The sequence below is a fragment of the Dromiciops gliroides genome, chromosome 6 (assembly GCF_019393635.1).
Source record: "Dromiciops gliroides isolate mDroGli1 chromosome 6, mDroGli1.pri, whole genome shotgun sequence".
Lineage (NCBI taxonomy): Eukaryota > Metazoa > Chordata > Mammalia > Microbiotheria > Microbiotheriidae > Dromiciops > Dromiciops gliroides.
In genome coordinates this window covers 55,330,692-55,343,022 of record NC_057866.1, presented here as the reverse complement: position 1 = coordinate 55,343,022, position 12,331 = coordinate 55,330,692, and the positions used below count along the sequence as shown (strand labels likewise).

Below are 12,331 nucleotides of genomic sequence, written 5' to 3'. Positions count from 1 at the left end.
CAGGGTTGCACAGCTAGTAAGTGTCAAGTGTATGAGGTCAAATTTGAACTCAGGTCTTCCTGAATCCAGGGCTGGCGCTTTATCCACTGCGCCACCTAGCTGTCCCCTTGGGCCACCTTTTGTCTCAATTCTTACCTACTCCTTAGTCACTGAATGGGCATGGCTTCAGGCAAACTGAGATCAGGGAAAGACCTTAATTTAGAAAGGCCAAAGTCACCCACTACATCTTGGGCCATCACCAGTCATTTTGACCTTTGTCTTGCCACAGAACTCCAAAGACTGGAGGAGAGAGTGAGACTGAAGGCTGAGGACTGAAAAGTTTTCACAGCTCTGCCTCACTCAAATCCAATTCATGAGCAAGTAAAGACATCACACTCGTGATGTCATTGGTCCTGTTCAAGAACAAAGGATGAACAACATGGATTCTGCATGAAGCCTTTACACAGAGAGAATTTCCAGAGCAGGCAATGCAAACTAAACAGTGTCGCACAAATTTCTTACCTGTATGCCTCACGACTATTATGGTCTACATTTAAACCTACTCTTCCTATGGATGCTGTGTGTACTTGTGGGAAGGAATGAACCAGATTCTTAGAGAGAAGGTTTTGTATCAACTGTCTTTACCATGTTATATGAGAGTACAGTTATCTCTTCCACATTATGCCTTTTCCCATTGCAGTTTCAATATATGGAGGGTAAGCATTAGAAATTAAATAGGAATTGTCATGGGTGAGAGGTGATGGTCCTTAGTTATTCCTCAATAAAGAATTACACTCTTCCACACAGTCCAATTAGAATTAAGATGGTCTTTATTTGGTGCTAGGGAAAGTGACTGAGTAGAAAGTAAAAATCTTCACCCCTTGAGAAGGGCTTAGAAACATTCTCCTCCTCAAACAGAGGGAAGGCAAAAGTGTTTATAGAGGATAGATGGGGGGTCCACTTGAAAACTGGAAAGTTCCCCTTTGGGGTGGGGTGGGAAATCTTGGATGCTTGTCATATTCCTGAGAGTCAGGGATTTTTTTGCAATGATGGTCTTGACCTCTGGGGTTATCTCTGTCTCCTAGCTCCAGTCAGGTAGTAGTCATGCCTAATTGACTTTCCTTCTATAGAGTTTTATCTCCCCATACCTCTTAGGTATGTCAGTCCTGTTATCTAGTTGGTCAATCTAAATTTTAATAGTCCCTTGATTCCTGGATATGTCTATCTTGTTATCGGGTCATCTTTGGTTTTGCTTCTCACAGGAGAAACTTCTGATTTATTCCAAACCCATGTCATCTACCCCTCTCCCCCTTTTATATGTAAGGGAAATGGGGGCAGAGATTCTTCTTCTGTAACTGCTTCAGGCTGAACAGGGTGGCAGAAATCACAGATGGAGGAAGGGTCAGATTTTCCACATGAAGGGCAGGGACATCTCCCTTGCAAAAAGCTCAACCTGACTTCTGACCCCAGCTCAGAGCTTCAGATTGGATGATATCTGGGTAAAGGTTTAAATAGCCTTCCACCTGTGGGGCAGGGAGAGAATATTCCAAGGGACCCCCCATTAGGGTATATTTTGAACAACTGGGCTAAATTCGACCTTACAAACTTGGGGGGGGGGGGTTGCAATTGGACTTATTCTACTGCTGCAAGGGGAAAGTCCTCAAGGCTTTAAACCAGAACTCAGAATTGAGGGAACAATCTAGGATGTTCCTAGCTTATTGGAAGCTATTGTTAAGCAAAAAGGAGCTTCTCCCCTATCAAGATTCCTTCAGTTGTCATGAAGCAGTAGAAGAAGTAATCTTTAATGTTGATAGGGCTATCTCACAGTTGTTGTTTGGTTTGTGTGTCTTATATGCATTTATGTGTCTATTGTTAATATGAATATATGGATCACCTGGATTTGACGGAGGTACCTTATTATCCAAAAGTATTTCTTATGAAACCCTGGGTTAATAGGAGCAAAATGTCCTTAAACTGAACTCCAAACCTGAACCCAGATAGCTAGCAGATAAAAGACCCTACCTAGTGACTTCTTTTCCCTCAGGATAGTAAGTTCCTATCTTATGGTGACATCTGGGCATCCTCATCCTTGCCAAACCTTTTTTTGGAATTCTGTAGTCTTATTATGATGCTTCTGTATTCCCTCCATACTTGTTATAACTGAAATTGTTCAACTGCTTTTTGCTTCTGGGTTGATTTCTGAATTATACTATTGAAACTGACAACACACTGTAATCAGTAGACTAAAATCATATATACCCTCAGAAATGGGGAGTCCCCCAAGCTTCTCTGTTAGGAGGGAAGTCTCCACATGACCATATTGTGTTATCTTTTTTCTTGGGACAAAATATTAAACTGATGTTATGGGTTTGTTTGTTTTTTCTGTTTGTCTCTGATCTGTTTTGTAGGAGGACTGGTATAGATATCATGTTCTCTGATCTAGTTAGTAGGAAATATTATGAAATATTATAATTTCTCTTATCTGTTTATTCATTTTGTAGCAGAGACTAAACATTATTTCTCTGATCTGTTTGTAGGAGACAGGCAGGTACAAAAACTATATTTTAATATTTGACATTATCAAGTACCATATTTGTCTCTCTGAACAGAAAGTTTTTACTTATAGTTGCTAAAGTTAATTCTAAGATTTCTTTGCCTTCCCCACCTCTGTCTATGCTGGGAAGGTGGGTGAAGGGCAGACTCTTGCTGAAGGATGTCTTTACATTGTGCACTACTCAGAATTTGCATAAGTATAGTTAATGCTTGCTATCCAGAATATATAACCCTTGAGAAGTGAATTTATTTGCAGTACTGATTATTGAAACTTGGTATTTAAAGACATTATGGGACTGTTAACTGTTATTATTCTGAGTCTGACTCCAGGTATGATCATCGAAAAATACTACTGAGCCAATGAGCCATGGTGCCAGAAACCCTAAGGGGTTTCACATACATGGATTGCATGTGGTGGGATTGTCCTAGGAAAGATTGGGAGAACAACTTTTGGCAAAGGCTAAGATAGGATTCTCCTGACTTAATTTCCCTAATATGACACATGAAATGGAAACTATCCCACCTGGCTGATCTTATGCCTGGCCCACTGCAGTTGGCCATCTATACAACTTCTATCTGGAGTGGAAGTGGAGTTTAGGGAAGCATTATTACCTGAGAGCTTTGTCCCTCTTCTTTTACGGCAAATTCCTATCATGTCAGCATGAACACAATATTGGATCTTCATCCTTTAGGTTAGTATTGCAAATGCAGTTATAAGATGCAGGTATAAGGTTTAAATTATTTAACCTAAAAATTCTACTCCTTTTTTATATTCTAAACAATTAAAGCGTATAAACATCTGGCTTTGTCATCAGATTGTTATTAGTTATGCATTTTAAAATTGAATCAGAAATGTCTTAAATCTGCTTTAGGGAAAAAATAACTTAATTAAATTGCAACTACTTTAAATCAAGAGATATTTAGATTTGGACTTCAAAATGAAGTTATCTGGAACCAGGGAAGTAAATCAACTGAAGAGGTGCCCCAAAGCCCCTGCAAACACTATAGACAATGCACAGTGGGAATTTTTTTTTTAATGATGAAAGGCACTTGTGAACAGGTCTTCACTCCTAATGTGGGATCTTGGGGGTCCAAGATTTTCTCTTGGTGGACCCCTTTTCTCTCAATAGTGATATTGGTTCTTGTCCTTTTGATTTTTGCCCCTTGTCTTTTTAACATCTTGTTAAAGTTTGTTTTGCCTAGGCTCAAGCTTGCCCATACACCTCCTCAACCTCTGGACCAGACCCCTCCTCCCCCTGTGATTTCTGCTATCCTGTTCAGCTTGAAGCAGTTACAGAAGAAGAATCTCTGCCCCCTTTTCCCTTAGATATATAAAAAGGGTGGGGGGTTAGATGACATGGGCTTGGAATAAATCAGAAGTTTCTCCTGTGAGAAGCAAAACCAAAGATGACCAGATAACAGGATAGACATATCAAGGAATCAAGGGACTATTAAAATTTAGATTGACCAACTAGATAACAGGACTGACATACCTAAGAGGTATGGGGAGATAAAACTCTATAGAAGGAAAGTCAATTAGGCATGACTACTACCTGACTGGAGCTAGGAGACAGAGATAACCCCAGAGGTCAAGACCATCATTGCAAAAAAATCCCTGACTCTCAGGAATATGACAAGCATCCAAGATTTCCCACCCCACCCCAAAGGGGAACTTTCCAGTTTTCAAGTGGACCCCCCATCTATCCTCTATAAACACTTTTGCCTTCCCTCTGTTTGAGGAGGAGAATGTTTCTAAGCCCTCCTTCTCAAGGGGTAAAGTCTTTGACTTTCTACTCAGTCACTTTCCCTAGCACCAAATAAAGAGCACTTTAATTTTAACTGGACCGTGTGTGAGAGCGTAATTCTTTATTGAGGAATAACTAAGGACCATCACCTCTCACCTATGACAAAATCCAACTAATTCTTACTTCATAATACTTTAAGTTGAATATAGACAGGGGTTTTAGGAACAGTAATTGATTTTAGTCCTTTAATCCAAAACTATTCAGAACACTAAGGCTCTTTCCTTTTGCAATAATAAAATTCTTCCTCTAGGGAATGTTTTCTGGCATAAATTAAAGTGTGTTTTATCTTCACCAGGACAGACTAGGGGTTAAAATCAGGGTGCAACAATCAATAACAACCTGCTTACTACTGGCTGAGTCAGGTTTCAGGGGATGGGAAATGAAGAATGTTAGGATCTTTATCAGAGAAACTTGATACAAAATTTTCCCATTTCATTCAATTCTTCTCTTTAGTGTATTAATTTTGCTTGTGCAGAAACTTTTTAGTTTCATGCAATCAAAGTTATCTATTTTAAATTTCATAATTGCTTTTCTCCTTTGTTTAGGAATAAATCTTTTACCTACAGCTGTAAAAGTTTTATGATCTGTTTCTAATTTTTAAAAAAAAGTATGATCTTCGGGGGCAGCTAGGTGATGCAGTGTATAAAGCACTGGCCCTGAATTCAGGAAGACCTGAGTTCAAGTCTGGCCTCAGACACTTGACATTTGACACTTGCTAGCTGTGTGACCCTCATTCCCCACCCCCTCCCAATAGTATGATTTTCAATATTAGCTGTAAATCCATTTAAAATGTGTTCAAATATTGTGGAATATGATGTAAGATATTGGTCTTTGCCCATTTTTTGCCACACTGCTATCAATTTTTTTGAGCGGTTTAAAAAAATCAAACAGGGAGTTCTTTCCTAAGTATTAATAAATCAGTTTTTGATCTATCAAGCAATGGATTATTGACTTTCATTGTTTCTCATTCTCACTAATATGTTCCACTGACCTACATCACTATTTTTTAATCAATACTAACTAGTTTTGATGACTGCTGCTTTACACTATAGCTTGAGATCTGGAAGTGCTATTTGTACCATGTCCCTACTTATTTTTTATCATTTCCCTTGATATTCTATATCTTGTTTTTATAAATTAACTTTATCAATATTTTTCAAATTCTATAAATCATCCCTTTGATAATATGATTGATGTGGCATTAATAGTACAAGTCAGATTTATTAGTAATGCTATTTTTATTATATAGTTATGGTCCAGCCACGAGCACTGACTATTCCTCTAGGTATTCAAGTTCTTTACTTGTTTAAAGCAGGGCTTTTTAAACTTTTTCAACTCTCAACCCCTTTTCGCCCAAGAAATTTTTATGTGAGCATATGTGTGTGTGTGTGTGTATTTGTGTGTATTCTAGCTGTTGCACATTCAGAAATCTTTTACTGTTGCCAAATTTTGTGCAATCTCCATATTCAGTTACTTGACCCACAGTTTAAGAAACTTTGGTTTAAGTAATGCTTTATAATTAAATCCATACATGTATTTTTATGCTGTGGTAGACTGATCCTCAAGTCAGGTCTTTCGTAGTTACTTGGAATGAGATTTCCCTTTCTATTAGTACCTATTAGATGTTGTTGTTATATTTCCTCCTGTTTTTAATATCTTCCCTACAGAAGGCTCTTAGCTTCAGAGCAGAGAAGTAGCTTCCAGAGATTGAGCCCACTACACTCCTCATGGCAAGGAGCACCCGGTAAAGAAGTGCCAGATCACCAGGTGCAAGCCCAATCCCTACGCGTCTCAACTTTCACAGGGATGAAAGTCATGCACTCTCATGGGAAGTCTCTCCTGCTGGCCTGGCACACACAGAAGCCTGACTCAATGGACATGATAAAACTTTGTAAGGAAGAACATTAAAGTGGTAGAAGACAGATCATCGGGCTTCATCGTACTGGGGCTTCTTATCCGTGGAGACAAGACCCACAGGAGCATTAGTCCTTCTGATCGTGGGATCCACAGACCCTCCCAGGCAAGGGGACCATGAATAAATTTCAAGTAATCCTTGGACCTTTTTAATATTTGGATTTAGAGCTTTTGTAACTGTATTTCAACATAACTGGTTTTATTTGTAATCTTATGTATTTTATGCATTTAAAAACATTATTTTGAGGAAGAGGTCCATAGGCTATACTAAAATGGCAAAGGGATCCAAGATGCAAAAGAAAGGTAAAGAACCCCAACATTAAGGAATATCTTACGGTTCCAACAGTAGCTCTCCTTACTAATAGTTAGGAAACTTAGAAAAGGTTTCAACAAAAAACAGACATATCATGAATGCAAAAAGCCATAGGTCTTTTATTATGGCCCATGTTGAATTCATTTTTTTGTTAAATATATTTTGATTTGGTCTTTTTTTAATATAAAAAATACAATTATAGTCATAATAATAGAAAAATCTGTTTGGAAATATTCAGAGTGTGCCTTTGGAGAAAAGAAAAGGAGGGAGAGACATACTCAGTTAAACTCCATTATTACCAATCCTCCCTCTCCAGCTCTGCCAGTCTCCACTCCCCTGCACCATGCCCCCCATGCCACAGCATGCCAACCTCCTGACTTATAGTTGCCTGGCCAACCTTCATGTATTACTCTCAAGAGTTTTCTGATTTCTTTAAATGTTGTTTATTTGCTGCCTGTACTCTTATAATGGGCTTTATTTCCAAATAAAGATGAGTTGCTTTTTATACACACAAATATATCTTTCCTGTTGATTTATATGTTTATGCATAAGTTCTTTAACTGAGTTTTCTTTTTCTTGAGATCCTTGGTCATTTCAATATTTTCCCCTTATATTCCCCTATTGCTCTCTTTCTGACTCTCTCCCCTTTGAATGGTATTTTTTTCTGGGAGTAAGACTTGAAACTGTCTCAGCCTCCTTCTACTCTAGGAAATTCACATTTTACTGGCCTTGGTCTCTGTCTCAAGTGATTTATGGTGGTACCAAACTAGCCACATCTGGATACCAGTTCTTCTTCCTAATAGCCTATAAAGGGCCCCACACATGTTAATATCCTGTCCTAGTTCTCTCTGTTACTTGATCCTCAGGCTGAGTGTAGCAACAAAGTGATATTATGTTACTATCCCAGCCAGAGAAAGCTTCTGCCTCCAGACTTTTCTGAGGTACAAGGAGAATGAGGGGCTATGGTTGAGTTCTACTGCAAGCCTATGGATCAACTTGTGTAGTCCTGCCAGTCTGTGGTTGCTGGTAGGGCAAGGAGTGCTAAGTAAATACATTAGGGATTCAGAGTTTTTGGTTTTTGCTATTAGTTTATTGAGTTTTTGCTTCATTAGGATTCTTGGAGTCTTAAATTTTAGAAATAATTGAAACTCCTTTAACTCTTAAATGTGATTCCTATGTTAAAAAGATAAAAGAGGTTAAGAGGATCAAACGAAGTACCTAGTACTTCATATTTCTGGTCACACATTTAGAAATCTTGGCCCCTTTGGGGCTAATTTTTAAGAAAATGTGGGGCCATTAAAAGTTTTATAATTTCTTTTAGGCAATCCAGCCTATTCTTCCCTTATTGTTTAGTTCTGGGTCTAACTTGTCCATTCGTATAAGCTCAGAGATACATACTGAATGACCAGCCCCACAGGTTGTCCTTTCAAATGAATGTCATACTTGGGCCAAATATATTCTTCATCCCCTTTGTCTTTCCTGTGTAGATGAACAGAGCAAAGACTTCTGAGAGCGGGCAAGGAGAAGATACAACCTTCATCCAGGAGGCTCTGCAAAAGCTCCGACTTTGATGCAACCAGTACAAAGTCACCTCAAACCAGGAAAAGTTAGAGCATCCATAAAGTTAGAACATCCATAAAGAATTATCTTCAACTTGGATTTTGCACTGGATCTTTTTCATGGCAGTGGCAAACACTTTCAGTGAAAATACATCTGAGTATTATCAAGTCATATTACAAAAATTATATCACAAAACAAAAGAGGAGAATAGAAGGTTGTATCCATTACAACTAGGGAGATGAGAACCAACTATTTATAATCAGACAGGGGATTAAATAAATTGCAAAAAAGCAAATAAGAAAAAATTAATTATCTATATTTTAAAACTTTGCACAAACAAAATCAATGCATCTGGGAAAAGAAAATATCAAGTGGGAAAAACAATCTTTACATCAAAAATTGATGACAAAATTCTGATTTCTAAAATCTATAAAGAATTGATTCAAATATCGAAGACTAGGAGCCATTCTCTAATGTATTGTTAAAAGGATAGGAACAAATAAGAATCAAAAGAAAAATGCAAAATATTATTTTGAAATGCATGAAAATGATTTAAATTAGTAATAAGAGAATTGCAAATTAAAACAAGTGAGATATCTCCTCAAATACATGAAAGTGGCAAAGATGATAAAATGCACTAATGCATTTTGGAGCTATGAATCAGTGTGCAAGATGACACAGTAGATTAGAATTTTGGACCTGGAGTTAGGAAGAACTAAATTCAAATTCGGATTCAGATGCTTACTAACTATGTGATCCTGGCAAGTGACTTAACCTCTGCTTCAGTTTTCTAAACTGTAAAATGGCAACAATAATAACACCTGCCTCACAGGGCTGTTGTGATGATCAAATGAGATAATAATTGCAAAGCACTTAGCACAGTGCCCGCAGATAGTAGCTACCATATAAATGCTAGTTAACAGTTCATGATTATATATAAAAATGTAAAAGACTGTTCAAACAGTGACTGAAAGAAAAGTTCTATGTAAACCAAAAAATTCATAGTAACACTTTTTGTGAAAGCTAAAAGTTGCAAACAAAGGAGATGTCCATCAATTGAGAAATGATTGAACAAACTAGTCCATAAGCAGAAGAGAATGTTATTGTCCCACAGGGAAGAATATGAAGAATTCAAAGAAACATAGGAAATTGAGCTGATACACAATGAACAAATCAAATGGAGGAAAATCATATACACAATGAATACAATAATGTAAATAAAGGGAACAGAAAATAACAATAGAAGTCTGAACAGACGGAATGTTCACAATGTTCATTCCAGATGTACGATGCTGAAATTTTGCTTCCTCTCTACTGGGTGGTACTGCCCTAAAGATACGGAATGTTGCATATGCTGTCAGTACTAGTTACTGTATTTGATGGGTTCTGCTTAATTGTTTTTGTTTGCTTGTTGGTAAGAGACAGTAGTGAGTACAGGAGTGTTTAGTGGGAAATAAATATCATGCAAAAATACATTAATGTTCTAATTTTTTAACTGCATGATATAAGAAAAAATTTTGTCAATAAAATAATTTAGTTAATTTCAAAATAGTTTCAAATAAAACAATTTTAATTCTTTTGAAATTAACTAAATTATTTTATTTTAATTATCTAAAATGTAAAACTTTTCACGAACAAAATCAATGCATCTGGGAAAAGAGAAAATATCAAGTGGGAAAAACAATCTTTACACCAAACATTGCGGACAAGGTTATTGTAATTCACAATAATTTTTTTCAAAACTTACTATCATTAACAAAAATATTTGTAGGCAATTGATTTATTTTCTTTCATAACGTTCTTAAGTAAATCAAGACAATTTCTTATTCTTTTGTTTATTCAATATTAGTCGAAGTAAATTTAATTTTTGAAAGCACTTAATTTTCTTTATGGTTAGATGAACCATATGGTTAGATGACAAGTTTTCTTTAAAAAAACAACCAGATTCTTGTGCAATTTAAAACAACGATTTTTGGGGCAGCCAGGTGGCACAGTGGATAGAGCACTGGCCCTGGAGTCAGGAGTACCTGAGTTCAAACCCGGCCTCAGACACTTAACACTTACTAGCTGTGTGACCCTGGGCAAGTCACTTAACCCCAAATGCCTCAGTAAAAAAACAACACAAAAAACAAACAAGAAAAAACGATTTTTTCCGACTTGTAAATGCATATGAGCCGCTATATAAGTTTGGAGAGAGAACTACTATTTCACTGCCACTGGTAATTACAAATAATATCTTCAAATGTCCTTGAAAACACAAATAGAATACAACACTACATTTTCAGCAATGGATTTCATTATCAAATCAAGAACTTTTGGCCCTACAGTCTTATTGAGGCACATATTTCCTTGGCAGTACTAGTATTTTGGTGAGCCAGAAGCCTACTCTCCCAATTAATAAAAAAAAAGAATGCATAAAAAGCCTACTTTGACATTTGTGAAACTGTTGAAGACAAGATCTTATCTGAACACTTTCTTCCAAGTATAGCATACTGAATTCTAAAGTATCACATCAGGCCTTTCAAAGGAGAAATATGACCTAGTGTGACAGCAAATGATGCTCAATGCTACTTATCTCCAAAAAGCTCAAAAATAGATTTTTTAAATTTCTTTTTTCACTCAATGAAGTAAGAGGAAGACTTATGGTCAACACATTTTTAACTTCTGTCCTTTATTTAAAATTGTACTACTTGTGCCTTTGCCATTTGGGAGGCATTTTCAAAAGTTCCTACAAACAATTTCTGGCTGTTAAAGGAGCAGGTTAGTGTGATGATAGAAAAATTAAAACATGCATCAAGTTCCATTTTCAGACCCAAAACACAATGTGTCCTTTTCTTCACTGTTTTAAAATGATAGAGATGCTATCTCTTTATAACCAGAAGAAGCATATTTTTATTCAGTTCTACCCTGTTAGTACTGACAAGTTGAAATCAACAAACCATAGCCATTCTGTTGGAATGAATAGGCAGAAAAAGCCCAAGATCTCATCACCTTTTATCTAGATTATAACATAAATCTTCCAGCTGGTCTCTCTCCTTATGCCAATCTATCTCTTATTTCTGGACTCCCTAAAACAATGATTTCACACTGCTCAAGAACTTGTAATGACTTTCCACTGAATAGAGAATATAAAGTTCAATCTCTTATCTCTTAAAATAATAAAGATCTATGAGAATAAAATCTAAACAGCTTTGCCCTGACATTCAAGGCCTACCACAATATGGCCACCTTCCTTATCAATCAATCAAAAAGTCTTTTTGTATTACATCCCTGCTATTTCCCAGCCAATGTCCTGGGTAAGGATACAAAGGCCAAGATGAAATGGTCCTTGCTGCTTATACTCATGGCAGATTCCATGCAGAGACTTATATCACAGACCTGAAGCCGCAAAGGAACTCAAAGACCATCTCGTCCAACCTTCTCATTTACAGATGAGCAAACTGAGTGGGGAGGGACACTAAGTATACCCAAGATAAATACAAGGTGACTCTGCAGAGGAGGTGGCATGTGACCTGAGCTTTGATGGGAGCTGCGGATTCCAAGAAGTGGCAGGGAGGAGGGAGGACACCAACAAGAAAGGGAATACGATGTGTGAGGAACAGTAAGGGGAGGTTTGGTGGTATGGGAGAGTGGGGAAGGCTAGAGATGCAGCTTGGAGTCAGGATGTGAAGAGTTTTTAATGCCAAACAGAGGGGCATGCATTCTATCTGAGAGGCACCAGGATCTCTCTTTACCATTCCTTCCCAACATTCAAGTTAGTACGGTCATTCACACTACTCTGACTGTTCTTCATCTGTCCGAATCCTAGCTCCCTGCCTTAAACATTCCCTTGAATGCCTACAAAACGATGTTTCGAAAAGAAAGACTTGAGGGGAAAAGTACAGTACAAAACTAAAGGACAAACTCAGGTACCAAGACTGTAGGCTAGACTGTGTGTTATTTGTAAGAAATCAAGTTCTGGCTATTCTAAGAAACTTTCCCAGAATGGGGATAGGCTGTGGGACAAAGCAGGTTGCGTAGGAGAACTGGCTGCTAGGTAGCTCCAGTTTTTGGAAATAGGAGAAGTCACGGTGCGTAAATAGCTTTCAGAAGCTTGCTGACTTACTTTCTTGGAGAAGGTAAAAATAGTTTGCTGCCTCTTGTGCATTTTTAAAGACATACATCACAATAAAAATTAGGATACATTTAATTTAATTTGCTTTATGAT

The 12,331-nt window shown here is 37.3% G+C and overlaps 1 protein-coding gene across 4 annotated transcripts in view; it reads right to left on the bottom strand.

The window, feature by feature from the left end:
* SBF2 (SET binding factor 2) overlaps positions 1-12,331 on the bottom strand; it is a 496,438-nt gene that overhangs the window by 256,554 nt on the left and 227,553 nt on the right. The gene's annotated exons all lie outside the window — the stretch shown is intronic.